Source organism: Malaclemys terrapin, chromosome 3, assembly GCF_027887155.1.
Source record: "Malaclemys terrapin pileata isolate rMalTer1 chromosome 3, rMalTer1.hap1, whole genome shotgun sequence".
NCBI classification, from domain to species: Eukaryota; Metazoa; Chordata; order Testudines; family Emydidae; genus Malaclemys; species Malaclemys terrapin.
This window is the reverse complement of record NC_071507.1, coordinates 124,865,434-124,881,661: the sequence shown is the minus strand read 5'-3', so window position 1 is coordinate 124,881,661 and position 16,228 is coordinate 124,865,434. Positions and strand designations below refer to the sequence as shown.

The 16,228-nt window shown below is 40.5% G+C and overlaps 2 long non-coding RNA genes across 2 annotated transcripts in view; one reads left to right on the top strand and one right to left on the bottom strand.

Annotated features, from left to right (window-relative positions):
* Nucleotides 1–16,228, top strand: part of LOC128833909 (uncharacterized) — a 43,152-nt gene that overhangs the window by 24,815 nt on the left and 2,109 nt on the right. The window lies entirely within an intron of this gene.
* LOC128833908 (uncharacterized) overlaps nt 1,078–16,228 on the bottom strand; it is a 30,879-nt gene continuing 15,728 nt past the window's right edge. Inside the window, exon 3 of the long non-coding RNA XR_008444349.1 lies at nt 1,078–8,570. This is a non-coding gene — a long non-coding RNA (uncharacterized LOC128833908). The remainder of the gene's footprint in view (nt 8,571–16,228) is intronic.

Below are 16,228 nucleotides of genomic sequence, written 5' to 3'. Positions count from 1 at the left end.
GGCTTAGTTTATCCGCTACTGGATGTGCTAATTAATGACTGCTACGTGCTAAAAGACCACAGTGAGGCAGGTAGTCTCAGAATGTTCTTGCCAAGTTTTTAGGATTAGCAGTTTATTTAGTATTCCTTTTACACTCGATCACACTGGACTGCATTACATTGAGTGGAAAATGTTAATTACAGTAGAACCTCAGAGTTACAAACACCTCAGGAGTGGAGGTTATTCATAACTCTGAACAAAATGTTATGGTTGTTCTTCCAAAAGTTTACAACTGAACATTGACCTAATGGAGCTTTGAAACTTTACTATGCAGAAGAAAAATGCTGCTTTTAACCATCCTAATTTAAATGAAACAAGCAAAGAAAGTTTTTCCTTGCTTTGTCAAAACTTTGTTTTAAACTTTCCCTTTATTTTTTTTTTAGTAGTTTACATTTAATACAATACTGTGCTGTATTTGTTTTTTGTCTCTGCTGCTGCTTGATTGCGTACTTCTGGTTCCTAATGAGATGTGTGATTGACTGGTCAGTTCGTAACTAGTGTTCAGAACTCTGAAGTTCTACTGTACTTGTGCAAATGTTGCTATTAGTTTTGAATTTGTTTGGCCAACTTCTAGAGATTTGAAGATGATCTGGATATGCTCACACATTTCCAATAATCTCTAGATGATTTTTTAAAGCTTCTTAAACATTTTAAAAACCTTATTTACCTTACATACAACAATAGTTTAGTTATATATTATAGACTTATAGAAAGAGACCTTCTAAAAAACGTTAAAATGTATTACTGGCATGCGAAATCTTAAATTAGAGTGAAAAAACGAAGACTTGGCACAGGACTTCTGAAAGGATGTCGATCCCTGCTCTAAATAATGTAGCTAGTTTGCATTAACAAAACAGGACTATGTTAACATGAACAAGTTACCTTTTGAGTGTGCCAGCGGCATTTACATGGTGCAATTAGAGTACCCTTCTGCTGTGCTTTGTCGGCCCCTTGTAAACAAGCTAAGCAACTTTACTCTATGTAGAGAGAACAGAGGGGAGCACTGTGTATTGAAGGAAGCAAAACAATTGAGCTATGGGATTTTCTTCCATTTATTTGATAAATATCAGATTATGGTTTCAGGCAAAAAAGCAAAACAGAAAATTATGGCTTTGGACACCCTTCCAAAGTGATTATTCTGGTGTAGTACAGCCAACTATGCCCTCTCCGAGAGCTACTCCCCACTTCTTTCCTTTTGTGTTTTCATATATTTTACTGATTATTCAAAACCCAAAGCAAAAGGAAACAATCTGACAAATCAAAGCAGTGACAAAACATACAATAATACACTCATTAGTTACATTGAAATTCCAGAAGAGGGAGGAGGACCAAGGCCTGTTGACCAAGAAGTCCTGAGGGTGATGAAATACTTTAACTGTCTAACTGTGTGTGGTTACAGCTATCTGCTGTCTCAATTTCCAAGACTGCAGTGCCCTAATCTGCTAAATGCTCAGCACATTCCACCAGGCCCTGAAACATTTCAAACTTTGCAGCAGATAAGGTTATTATTAATTGGTTAATAGACAGATTAGAGCTGTCCTTCCAGTGCTGGACCATCAGCTTCAGAAATACTCTCTCTCTCTCCACCTAGGTGCTTTTGAACCATTTCCCCTTTATTCCCTCCCAAGCAAATCTGCATTAAACCAACTTGATTGACTGTTCTCCATCTAATTCAGGAACCAAGGCTAAAAGAAGAGAAAACAGATTGGAGAGCAGCTCCTGCTCCTCTGGTTAAAGCAGAAGCGAGCACCCCCACAGTTCTTCTTCCAGTTCCACTGGTACAGTAAAGCTCCCCTTCCTGTTTCAGTCTATTTTAATGACCACTCAGGAGCAAAACGTTAACTAGTCCCATGCATTTTTCTTTTCCATCTCTGCAATCCAGGAAGCCTTTGGTTTGGTACTTTAGCCATTTTAACTCCTTGGGGAACATTCTACTGAAAACTCATAAGGGTAAAAATGTGCCTGATCTTTAAAAGTTTCAGACTAGGAGTTTTTCTGCGAGAGTTTCAATCCAAACAACAAAATAAAACCCATAAACCTTCCCAAATTAACTGGGAATGCTTGAGATTAGTTAAGTAAAATAAAAGCATTCTAGTGCCAAGTCTACTTCCCCACAAAGCCAAAGGTCGCTTGTCTGAGGAAATTTAATTTTCCTCCCTTATTACTAAGCAAAGAGATTCTTTGTCTACTTTCCTCTCAAAGCTCCCCTTGGTAGGGACCCTATATGTTGAATTAAGTGTTATCTTGCTCCTTACATGCAAGAAATACATCTCAGGCCCCTTATCTTTTAAATGACATTGTTATATTCCTGTTATAATCCTCTATAAGAACTCAGTTTCCTATGCTAGAGCATAGATGAATGATGTAATTTAACTGATACACTCAATGAAGCTGTCCTCGGGCTTAAAATAGGATCAGAGACAGGCCAGCTACTTTACTCCAAATGGAAAAGAGTATTCAGGGAAACAACTTAGAAGTGCCTTTTCAATGTTGAAGCAAGCCATCTAAGCAATGTTTAAACTGGACTTGCTACACAGTAGCCAGAGATATTTTAGACTGACTCTCTGATCAGAGCAGGTGAAGTTGTTAAAGTGCAATGTGGGGAATTCATTTTGTAGCATGACTAAAACAAAAAAAAAAAAAAGCAGAAAATGAGCTGGCAAGAGAAATATTTTTGCATCTATGGAAACCAAGTATTGGAAACTGCAATCAATATCAGTATTGTTATGATGCATACTTTCTGTGGTGCCATAAACAAACAGTATTTTGGAGTAAAAAGACAACATTCCTGCAGTCAAACATTTTGCAGTCAAAAGACAAATTGCTTAAATGAAAATTTGCTTCCACATTTGAAGAAGCAGGCTATCAGTATATGCAGTAGTTGATTTTAATAACATGATGACCACATATATGGCAACCTTGTTTAGGAAAGTGTTAATGAAGATCTGTGCATCCTTTGTCATGAATACCATTTCTTAACAAGCTTTTAGAATGTAATATTTTCATAGGAAGCTCTGGGTACATCTGATAGGAGACGCAGAGTTAAACTGTGTGCCTGGTTACACCCGAGAGTAGAAAAAGTAAGTATAGAGGCTTTCAGCACCAAGTGTTGGAATGGTCATTAAGTAGTCTGCTTCTTCACTAAACCTGTACAACACAATTTCCTTCTCCCTAGATGAAAGACTCCGTTTGTTCCCCCTTCTCTGACTTCTTAAGCAAATGGCACTAGATAAAGTGAAGTCTTTTTAAATAAGTATCTTTAAAAAAATCTATAATGAAACTGAATCTAAGACACCTGAAAAAAGCAGGATCTTTTTACCCTTCTAAATTACAGTGCTTGGAACCAGCATTTCAAAAACATGCTGTGATGCTCAGATGTGCAGTGAAATTAAAATAAAAACTGCACTGTCATTTAAGGAACATGCACCCTGGTAAAAATCAACCACAGTATGAAATACGAAGTGTCAAGGGCCAATTCTAATCTCAGTTACCCAGTGTAATGCTATCCATCTAAGAGTCTTATATGACCCTGTCACAGGCTTCACTGACAGTTGGGGGCATCTCCTTGTAGCTGTGTCTGGGGAATCAGCTCTCATCTGGTCTGGCTCCCACTTCTGTCATTTGCGCACCCCAGGGTTGTCTCCCCTGCCCCCAGGTCACTGGGATACCCCAGAAAGGAGGGCAGACTACAAAGTCCTGCCAGACCAGTGTTTCTCACAATCCTGTGCTACTTCCCAGTGGCTGAAAGGGGAACCCAGGCCTGCCTTTTACACAGGGCCGCCCAGAGGATTCAGGGGGCCTGGGGTCTTCGGCGGCAGGGGGCCCCCCGCCACCGAATTGCCGCTGAAGACCCGGCACTTCGGCGGCGGGTCCCGGGGCGGAAGGACCCCCGCCGCGGGTCTTCAGGGCACTTCAGCAGCGGGTCCCAGAGCGGAAGGACCCCCCGCCGCCAAACTGCTGCCGAAGAAGCTCTGGGGGCCCAGGCCCCGTGAGAGTTTCCCGGGGCCCCCCGGAGTGAGTGAAGGACCCCGCTCCAGGGGCCCCGAAAAACTCTCATGGGGGCCCCTGCGGGGCCCGGGGCCTGGGGCAAATTGCCCTACTTGCCCCCCCGGGTGGCCCTGCTTTTACAGTGGGTTCCAACCCAGGGACCCTATAAACAAGCAGCCACTGTTTGCTCAGTCCTACTGCTTGCTGCTGTTTCCCTGGGCTTCTTCCTGCTCAGCCCTCAGGCTGTTTTTCTCCACTGTTCCTCTGGGGTTGACCCTTCTTCCAGGGCTATGATCCCAAAGCTTATTCTATCTCTTGGGTTTTCTCCTCCCCACCTCTCTGCACCTAGAGACTCACTACAGACTCTCTCCCTGTAGCCTCCTTGAACTCACAGCTTCCTGGCTTTATACCAACCAGCCTGCCCCTGCCCAGCTGGGCTTCATGTTCAGTTAAGCCTTGATCTCCCTTCAGGGGCAGCTAGATATCATAACTGGCTTTTCAGGCCCACATCAACCCTTTCAGGTCCACATCAACCCTTTCAGGGCCTGTATGGAATGCACAGCCCATTACAGGCCCCCTGTAATATAGTATTGGAGCATCTCAATTAAAAAAAAAATGGAGTCATTCCATTGATGTCAATGGAGTTACACTGGTACAACTAAGATCAAAATATGACCCCCAAAATTTACTGAGCTTATTTAGTGTAGAGGAGTCATTGTTAATCTGGGTTGGTCATTTACTCCTTTACTTTCATTGCAGCTGTTAATTGGTTTGGAATGGTAGTGAACAAGAGTTCAAATGCAAGTGTTTCTATTTATACTCAAAAGTCTACAACTGCTTTAACGTTCATAACAAACTTGATACTTACTTGAGGATGCTTTTAATTGTTTGGATTACAAAACATCCATAGACTTTTTTGTATGTGGCACAAATTTATAAAATCAAATTCTTAAATTCTGAGGTTCTTTCCCCCCTGGAAGTTTGTCTGATTCTTGTCTTTACTATTCCCTGTGATCCAGAAGAAACTTCTTCCAAATTAGACCAGGGGAAATTTTTTCAAAACCCAGCTGAGTGATTTAGGAGTGTAAGTCCCACTGATTTTTAATGAGACGTAGGCTCTTAAGAGCCTATGTTGCTTTTAAGAATGGAACTTAGGATTCTAAGTCACTTTGGAGCTTCTCAGAAGCTCCTTCCAGGGCTAGGATTGTTTCTCATATGTTTAGCAGGGTGATTCCATTTCCCCAAGACTTGAAAACCCTTCCAGAGCTTGCAAAAATATTCTCAACTTGGGAACATTATCACTACAAAACAATGTTCTGATGCAATATGACGATTCATGATGACACAAGGCCACCTCTCAATGGATTAATTTGTCCCAGAAAGAAAACTCTCAGAAGTGGCAACCTGAGCATCAGGTTGGTCAGATCTGATATTTTAAAATGCAGGAATGAATACTCTTAAGAGTTGTATTAAAATCCATCTCTTGGAAAAAAGCAAATTAAAAAAAAGAGTCTTGAAAGGAAGGTGGTGCTGTATTTTAAGATTGTTCCAACCATTAATTTATGTCAATCTTTGACTAAAAATAATGGGCCACATTTTCAAAAGAAACTGCAGGCAAGTCATTGTACCCAACTAGCATATATTTTGGATACACAACTGCATACACTCCAGAAACTTACCCTCTTATAGAATTATAGTAATGACAGTATGGTACAAATAGCACTTTTATAAATACCTGAATACAAGCTTACAATAACTTTCTATAAACATTTTCTTTAGGACTGAAATTCCTTTTATTTGTCCTCCATAAAAGTGACAGTTTCAGAAAAGTGCAGTAACATTTCATTTGATCATTTCTGAGTTATCCAAACATGACCAAATGATATAGTTTCTACATTAGATTTAGAAATGTTTTTATCTCAGAGCTCAAAAATAATTGTTTTCAAAAATTGTCAGTTTTTCCATGGTCCTCGTGCTCAATTTTGTTCAGAGCTAAGTATTTAAAAACTGCATTCTGTGCATATACAATATGGATTAAATGTACCCCTCTGGAGCGGTTGTGTACAGCCAAGTATCCTCCAAGTCGCATTTACGCCTATTTTGAGGAAATAAGGGGTGTATTATTCATGGGCTGATCTTCTGCACAGGGATGAATTTCACCCCCTGTGACTTTCTACTAATGCTTTAAAATAGAACTGCAGGATGTGAAGCTCTAGATATAAGCAAATGTATATACTACACACATCTAATATAAAAGCCTCTGGGTTTAAGTGATTATACATTGAAATAAATGCACTTTTAATTGGTCATCTTAAAAACATGTGAGAACATTCAAATAAAGATCATGCAACATGGCCTCATTGAATTTCATGATACTATTCACATGAAAAGAGGCTGCAAGACCAAGCCGCCAGTGCATTGGTATGGCTCTTGCTGCACAATGTATTTCTATCTTAATGTGAGATCGTGCAGGCATTGTAAAGACACTTTTGGCCAAATTCACCCTGATCTAATTCCACTGAATTCGAAGGAGTTACACCAAGAATGATTTTATCCCCTGGTATGGAAATGTAAATAATAATAAAACAATAATAATAAATAATAATAATTCTGGCCTTCTGAGATCAGAATGTGCATATATGGTCTGTGACTGCACTGACTAAAATGACTTCTCAGTGGAATATACATTCCGTTTGTTAAATACTGATGAAATAAAGATAAAACGGCACCTTAACTTGCATTGACAAGTCTGGTATTAATTGCCAAGCCCAGGGTTCCTTTCAGTGGAAAACATGATCAAGAGCTGTCGGTGACAGGTTTCTCATTGTTGAAAGATACGAAAACTATGATGCCAAAGGGAAAACTGACAGGTTTTATTGGATCCCAAGACCCCCAACTTTAAGCAGCCTTGGAAACCCTTTTAAAATTATATTAAAAGGAAAAGAAGCATTGTCAACATGAAAGAGGCAAGTGAACAAACTGAATAACGGGGTTTTGGAAAGGACACATATGGCATTATTTTGCATCATGAAACATTACTTAAATTGTTCTTTGCATAAAAAGGTTGTGCATGTTATTTATATAAACACATGGAATAAATGAAGTTATTAAAAGTGCTTTTATGTTAAGCCGCTTGGCACAATAAAACAAGCAACTGAATCCCAAACTATTATTGCAAAATAAGTTTTGGAACATATTATCCCTGTGATTCAGTGTCAGTGGTTGCCAGCACAACAGCAGACAATGGTGAAAGCATGCTTTCTAATAGTCAACACATCTTATTAAATTTTGATTTATTTCATGGATGCCCTTCTTGGAAGTATATTTTTCTATTTTATAGAACCCTTCAGAAGAGCCAAGAGTTTCCAGGATCAACGGCTCTGGGGCATCCCACCAGGCAGTCTGCCTTGGAGTTGGGGAGCCTAGGGCTTCCCAGATCTGAAGCTGAGGCGCATCCTGCCAGGTGGACAGCCCCAGAGTTGGGGCTCTATTCATTTTCATGGAGAATGACAATTTTTGTTTTTTTTACTGTGCAACTGAATGAAACCAAAATATCAAAATCTTCCACAAAATGGACATCCCGTTCTCCACCTCGCTCTAGTTTGGGCCTGAAATCTTCAGCACTGACGCAGGCCTAACTACATTAGCTGGCAACAGAAGTGGTTAACCACAGGGAGAATGGGCACCATGTACTGATTCCTGAGGGGTCAGTGGGGGGGCAGACCTGGCTCACTCTCTTTCCACCTGGTGATGTGTGTGGTGCTCACAGCAGAGGGGTGTTCACTCAACAGGAATTCATAGCACCAGGAGCACTGGGCTATAGGTTACTTCACTGGGAAAACAGCGGCTGCTCTCTGAGGTATTGTGGCTCACAGGAGAACTTGTTTGTTTTCATTGTGAATCATCTACTACAGCACACACAAGGTTCAAACAGCAGGGGAAAGTGAACACCTTCTTCATTCCATGCATAAGACTGTAATGTTATGCTTTACTGCCCATAGCCCTCATAACTTCAGCGCTGATGCAAATAGATTAACCCCCAAGATAGCCTGATAACCTCAGGCTATTCTAACTCGACACAGTCTGGCCCCGCACAGAGCAGCAGTGGGATGGGGGGAATGCAAAAGTGAGCTTTCCACCACCCATGTGCACAGACACACAATCTGAGCAGCACTGTATGTACAGCCATGCCCCAGCCTCTGACTCACATAACTTGTAAAATGCAAGTGCTCCTTTCTTCACTTACAGACAGAATGATACAAGAACAGGGAAAAAATAGTTTTTCAGTTTTGCTTACAGTTTTGCTAGCCTTGGTTGTTGTGTTGCTTGACGCAAAGGAAACAATGTCAGAAACGACTTCTCTGTCCTTTTCTTGATTGTGTTGGGACATATGCCAGGTTCTCTCAAACTTTGTTATTTCTTTGCCTTATTATATTTTCTGGCTTTATCTCTTCAGCCACTAGTAGATGGTGATAATTTATCTCCATCCAAGGGTCAGAATGCACCTCTAAAGTAGAGAGCCAGTGGGAGGGTGTGACTATGGCCTGAGAATAGAATGAAGGAGAAAAGAAAAAAAATCCAAGTGTAACAGCCTCAGTCTCCTCAAAGACCACAGCATCCTATCATACAGGTTGCTATGTTTCTAGGGGTGCTGATTTCAGGCATCACTTCTGCTGTAAATTGCTATGATTTCCCATCTCACCCCCATGCCACTTCAAGTACCACGTACACCACAAACTAGATTTTTAAACTACCTCACAGGGGTGTTGTGAGGACAATACATTACAGATACTGAGATGCTCAGATACTATATAGTGACCTATATAAATGCAAGACGCTCTTCTAGCAACAACTGTATTTAAACACTGGTATGGTTCTGATCCCAGTATGGACTGCACCTGAACTACTCTTTCTCCACCCCTCTGCCGGGCTGGTGTTTGAGCAGGTGAAAAGAATGTTCTCAGAATACCCAGGCTACGAAAACAAAGCCCTCTTGGTTTTCTAGTTCATTTACGAGGCTTTGTCCAACCAATGATCTAAGGTCCATTCCCCAGGGACCCTGTAGCAAGTAGGCAAGGTCTGTCTATTAAACCTCCTCCCCCTCCACCCCTGCCCGCTTCCTCCAGCTACCTCCCTGGGCTTCTTTGTACCATCACCTTTTTCCAGGCCTTCTCTAGGTTCACCCTTCTGGCAGGGCCAGGGGCATACCCCAGTAAATCTCAAACCAAAAATATAACTTAACCCAATTTGCCCTCCTCTGGCTTAAGTTTCCCTTACACAGTTCCTCAGTTAAATGCCTCCCAGGGCTTTCTCTTTAGAAAACCTGATCCTGCCCTTTTATCAGGGCTCACCACCAGAGCCTGCTCCATCCCAACAGCTGCTCCATGTCATTTCTGACCTCCTGCCAAGCTTCCTCCTTGACCCTGCCAATTTCTCCACTCTCTTGTCCCAGAGAATGACTGCAGAATTTCTCCCTGCAGGCCCTTCTGCTCTAAACTTCTTCTGTGTAAACTATTCATCCAGCTCCTCCCCGACCTGGGAATCATCTTTAATTAAGCCTGGCTCACCCTCCATAATTGGCCTCTCAGGCCTATATTAACCATTTCAGAGCCTCTGTGGGGGTACACACCCTGGCACAGACCTCAAAAATATACCTACAGAACTACAAGAATAGGTAACCTAGCAATGGACAGTAATATAAAGTAGGTCTCAGAAACCTCCCTAGACAATCCACAGATGCTAAAGTTCTTTTGGCTGGGCTTATGAAAGGAACAGAATTGAATTTACTGTTCTAATCTAAAAAGTAGAGCTGTGATAACAATCTGATGAGTGAGTAATCAAATCTAGCCGTTCCAGAGTCCTCCCATTGCTATTGCAGTTCAACCAACTGCCTTTTGAAAAGCAAGGCTCCACTTTTTTTAGACTCTCCATGTCTGTACAGTGTGTGGGAAGAGACTGAGAACTAAGGATACTTACAAACATCCTGGAATAATGGTAAAAAGAAATCAACTCAAAGGCTACCTCACATCAGAAGCATTGTAGCCACAAATGTCTGCAATGAAACTTCTGCTTCCAAACTAATGTACCTTGTGATGTTGCTAATTGCTAATTAATTAACAACATAGCACCTCAATACAAGAATGATGTATGCACTGGAAATGCCCAAAATAGATTAGATTACATAAGAGATAATTATGTGATAGAGCTATATTTTTTCAGGTCAGACACAAGGTATATCTTTTAGGGTGAAGAGTACCTTTTAAACAGATTGCTTTGTAACAAACAAACAAACATTAAGCTGCCTGATTGATCACTGTCCTATGTCTCAGCCCTGAGGTTAGACGCCTGGGGCCAAATTCAATCATGGTGTGAGAAGGTGTAGCTCCATCAATCTGCTTACACCAGGGCTGAATTTAGCCTCTTCTCTTACTTTAAATAATCATTTTCAGTCCAGGCACCACAGAATCTTCCCCCAGGCAGGAAAAAACTGTTACTCACCTTTTTGTAACTGTTGTTCTTCAAGATGTGTTGTTCATGTCCATTCCAAGCAGGTATGTGCGCGCCGCGTGCACACACACCTGCTTGGAAGGGACATGAACAATCACTCGAAGAAGAATTACACTTCCATCAACAAGATGTTAGCAGTGCACTAATAAATCAGCTAGCACTGTTTGAAACAATTGTTTTCATGTTTCACTCATCTTTTCTTTAGAGGCCCTTGGACTACAGGACAGTACAGTAATGAGCCACTTTGTTTCAGTAACTATGAGTCAGTGGAATGTCTGCAGCCAATTACTGTGCTTGAAGCTTTGTCTCTGGCAGGTCTGCAGGGGATTACTCTTTTGCTTGGATATGGCAAAATGCTTTTTCAGAGTCCATTCTGTCAAGCCTGGTAGATTGGCGTTCTTTCCGATGACTGAAGATTTTTTTTTTTTTTTCAGTTGAAGTGGAAATGATTGTTCAAATGAAGGGCAACTAGTAAACTGAACTGGTGACTGTCCAACAGCAGGAATGGGAACAAGAAGTTTCTGATTATTAACACACGTTCTGAAGCCAAGTTTTTTTCTGACATGATAACCTTGGTTGTGCCGGTCCCTTTTGTATCATACCCACAAAGGCAAAATTCTCTGATATGGTCATTGATGAGATAAGATACCATGATAAGAGTTGATATACAAATATTTTAGAAAAGGTTGAGTTCTCTTACTGCTTCTTTGTTATGTAGATATACCCGGTATATTCAGTATTGCTGCACCTCTGGTGTTGTATATAATATATCCAGACATTCTGAAGGAATTGATAACACATTGTACTTATTAGGAATGTGTCTGCCATAGCATTCTAGACTCCTTGCAAAAGACCAACAATAAAATCAATTAAGATCTCATTAAAAATAAAACCTAAAACAGTCATCTGTTTTTTAGCTCTCAGTGGTATAGAACCTTGGATGATGTCCCCCACTGAGTGTGGAGAGAAAGATAAATATAACTTGAATCCCCAGCTTGGCAGTGATGGTAACCCAGCCTGTAACTCACAAATCTCTTCTAGAGACTAAATATAGTCAGACTGAAGAACATCAAAGATAGCTCACAGCCTTGAAATATACCATGAGAATTCACAGAGTAGTACTACAGACAGGAATTGCTAGAACCATTTAAACTAGGGCTGTCAAGCGATTAAAAAAATTAATCGCGATTAATCGCACTGTTAAACAATAATAGAATACCATTTATTTAAATATTTTTGACGTTTTCTACATTTTCAAATATATTGATTTCAATTACAACACAGAATACAAAGTTATATTTATATTTATTATAAATATTTGCACTGTAAAAAACAAAAGAAATAGTATATTCCAATTCACCTAATACAAGTACTGTAGTGCAATCTCTTGATAATGAAAGTTGAACTGACAAATGTAGAATTTTTACAAAAAATAACTGCATTCAAAAATAAAACAATGTAAAACTTTAGAACTTACAACTCCACTCAGTCCTACTTCAGCCAATCACTCAGACAAACAAGTTTGGTTACAATTTGCAGGAGATAATGTTCCCCACATCTTGTTTACGTCACCTAAAAGTGAGAACAGGAGTTTGCATGGTACTGTTGTAGCCGGCATCGCAAGATATTTATGTGCCAGATGCACTAAAGATTCATATGTCCCTTCATGCTTCAACCACCGTTCCAGAAGACATGCTTCCATGCTGATGACGGGTTCTGCTCGATAATGATCCAAAGCAGAGCGGACCGACGCATGTTCATTTTCATCATCTGAGTCAGATGCCACCAGCAGAAGGTTGATTTTCTTTTTTAGTGGTTTGGGTTCTGTGGTTTCCACATCAGAGTGTTGCTCTTTTAAGACATCTGGAAGCATGCTCCACATCTCATCCCTCTCAGATTTTGGAAGGCACTTCAGATTCTTAAACCTGGGGTCAAGTGCTGTATCTATCCTTAGAAATCTCACATTGCGTTTTGTCAAATCTGCTATGAAAGTGTTCTTAAAAAGACCATGTGCTGGGTCATCATCTGAGACTGCTATAACATGAAATATATGGCAGAATGCAGGTTAAACAGAACAGGAGACATTCAATTCTCCCCCAAGGAGTTCAGCCAAAAATGTAATTAACGCATTATTTTTTTAACTAGCGTCATCAGCACGGAAGCATGTCCTCTGGAATGATGGCCGAAGCATGAAGGGGCATATGAATGTTTAGCAAATCTGGCACATAAATATCTTGCAACACCGGCTAAAAAAGTGCCATGCGAATGCCTGTTCTCACTTTCAGGTGACATTGTAAAATATTTAATAAATTTCAATTGGTATTCTATTGTTTAACCGTGCGATTAATCGTGATTAATTTTTTAATCGCAGTTAATTTTTTTTAGTTAATCATGTGAGTTAACTACAATTAACCCCCAGCCATATTTAACCAGTTATCCAAGTGAGGCAGAATACCATGATCTACATTATCAACAATTGAAATGGACCTTAGATCATTTGCAAGAACATAAGAACAGCAATACTAGGTCACATCAATGGTCCATCTAGCCCAATATTCTGTCTCTGACAGTGGCCAGTGCTAGATGTTTCAGAGGGAATGAACAGAACAGGGCAATTTCAAGCAATCCCCTGTCATCCAGTTTCAGCTTCTGGCAGTTGGAGGTTTAGGGGCACCTGGAGCATGGGGTTGTGTCTCTGACTATCTTGGCTAATAGCCATTGAGAGACCTGTTCTCCATGGATTTATCTAATTCTTTTTTGAGCCCAGTTATACTTTTGGCCTTCACAACATCCCCTGGCAATACGTTCCACAGGTTGACTGTGCATTACATGAAGAAGTACTTCATTATTTTTGTTTTAAACCTGCTGCTTATTAATTTAATCAAGCAAGGATCAGTCACCTTGAGGAACTGTTCTTAGTAAGTAATTCTTGACTCCGACAATGGCAGCATAAGTTCAGTATTCACAGCTGAATGTAAACTGCAGATATCATTGATGGCTGTGTGTCCCTGTAAATTCATCTAGAAGCTTGGCCAAACCAAGAGATTAGTCCATAACTACCAAGTGTGGTCGTGTTGTGGGAGCTTTATTTAGTTTAGGATTCATCACATCTTATCTTCAAGCCCTCTTGTAATAACAACTGAACTATTACTATGCTGACATCAGTATCTCCCCACCAGTCCAAAAAAAAAAAAAAAAGACTTATAGGGAAAAGGATCCAAGCTCCAAGTTGCATGAAACTCTGACGCTGGTCTGAAACCCCCCTGAGCAATCAACAGAATTCCTGACCCCCAATTCTGGTAATAGCGGTAAATTCAGATCATCTTGGAAATCCTAGTTCTTGTCCTTGAAAACTGATCTGCTCTCCCGCAGTGTCAACTCTGCTGGTAGCCAGCAGTTGAAACGAATTAGACTACAATCCTGAGGAGGACAGCGGGATGGTTTAGAAGAGGCAGCTAGCAGTCCCACTAAAGAAGCAGGTTTTACAGATATACAGGACCATGATACTGGAAGTAATGATTTTGCAAGGCAAGTATGTCCTGCTCAAGCTGTGTTACTCTAAAGAGACCCAAACCATAATAGTCTCTGAGAAACAAGAACGGAATAAGAATGGACTAGTACCACTGTGTTAAATGGTAATTGTCAGATTTATATGAATTCTCTCTGTTGTGTTAACATTTCTGGGGAGGGACAGGCAAAAGATTAAGGAAATATTTGGGTGAATATTTATACATTTTTATTACAAAAGCAGTGAGCTTGATCACCCAGTGTTGAAATGCAAACTATGATGATTTGATCTCCTAAAACATTTGGTCCGTCCCCTGGGATTACTAAATCCAATGATATCAGGTTCACCCTTTGATCCTTTCCATGTCTGGCTATGCTAACTCATTGAATGAGGTTAAAGGTAAGTATCACCTAGTGGCATTTCAAAGCAAAGGCTCCAAGACTCTCTCATACCTAAGATTGAAATCCAGTACAAAGATTCATAGGCCTTCCAGGATCATAGTCAAGAGCAACTCCTTCATGAATTTCCTGCTATACAGGATGATGTATATCAAAAGAACCCTAAAATATGGTTTACATCATATACTCACAGTACCTGGTTTTTGCCAGGCCTGGCTTCTTTAGTCTCTGTTGGATTTATAAACAAAAGGGTTTTTCATTGTGGTCTGGGATACTGAATTATCAGATATAAAATCACACAAAATTTGAGCAGCATTATCATCCAACCATTCGTCAGTAATTCAGGCCATAGCCACCAAATTAGCAAAGATTAAATCACAAAGAGCAGGTGTCTTATTTACAATAAATGTGGCATTTGGAAACAGCACATTCACTGGTGCCTTTATCAGCCTTATTTAATCTCTCATTCAAAAAAATTGAAGTGATAGATTGCTAGGAGAAGCCAGACAGTCAGATTTTCTTGCCTTACTACAATGTGTGCATGCAGATGTTCTAAACGTTAATTACCTGAAAGCCTCCTTTCAGTTTCACCCAAAAGGAATAGGGCTGCTTGATCTTTTTGCCTTAGAAACAGACATCATCACCACAGAGAGCTGAGAATCCGTCCCAGGAAGGGAGAAAAGCTACAGAGTTACCCCCAAAATACAGAAGCTGTTGGATGCCTGCACAGCATGTAGGATTGTTATTTCCTAGCACGCACATTATAAAAAAAATGCACACACATGCCCATTGGACCCAGCCATCTCCAAACACAGCTGCTCCCATTAATGCCAACAGAGCCTCACAGCTGGTCCAAAACAAGCACTGTCTGTAGACCCAGCACATCACCTCCCATCTGATACTATAGGACAACTGCAAGAGTCAAAACCGAGGTTACTAAGTGACCATTGGCCATCAGATCCAGTGTCCACAGATGAGGCAAAAACAAGACCCAGATGCTGGCCATTAACCCAACGCAGCTTCCCTCTCACTCTCAGATGCTGCATCTTCCCATTTACTTCCCATCCAGACAAATGTCCTAACAGCAAACGCTGCTAGTGTCCTATCCGAAACATTAGTCCCACCATCCCATTTTCTTAAAATCACTCAAGGAGTTGCTGTGGTAGAGGGACATCCGCAATCAGAACAGCTTCCAACCCAAACAGCTCTCATGGTCTCCAGGACTTTTCAGGAGCCTTCAATACTCAGTGGCTCCACAGCATTTCAGCATCGGATTAATTATTTAATTATTATTATTATTACTGTAGCACCTAGGAGCCCTGTGCAGAATATCAAAATGTTAATTTTCCATTTAGATCAGAACTTGCTGGTTTCTTTCTGGTCATCTGTTTGCAAATCTGGTTTTCCTGCCAAGTGTGTACTCATATGGGACACAGTAAAGAAATGATTACCTAAACATACCTTGTTGAAAAAGCAATATTATACCTCAAACGTATATACATTAAGGATATAATTGGGGTTATTGTGACACTAAACAAAAAAAAAAACCCTTAAGATTTGTTGTCCGGGTTTTATAATGTCATCAGGATGTCTTGAAAGAATTCCAGACTCAGCAGGTACAACTGAGGTTACAGTTTTCCTCCTGGAAGGCATAGCTATGTGATATGTAATAAGTTATAATAAGGTGTAACTCATTTTTGTACCCCTCTTTCAATTTCAGAATGGCTTATTAAAGCATCACTGTTGCAGCTGTTCCAGATTTTGCACTGGTATTAGGTTCTGATATAGG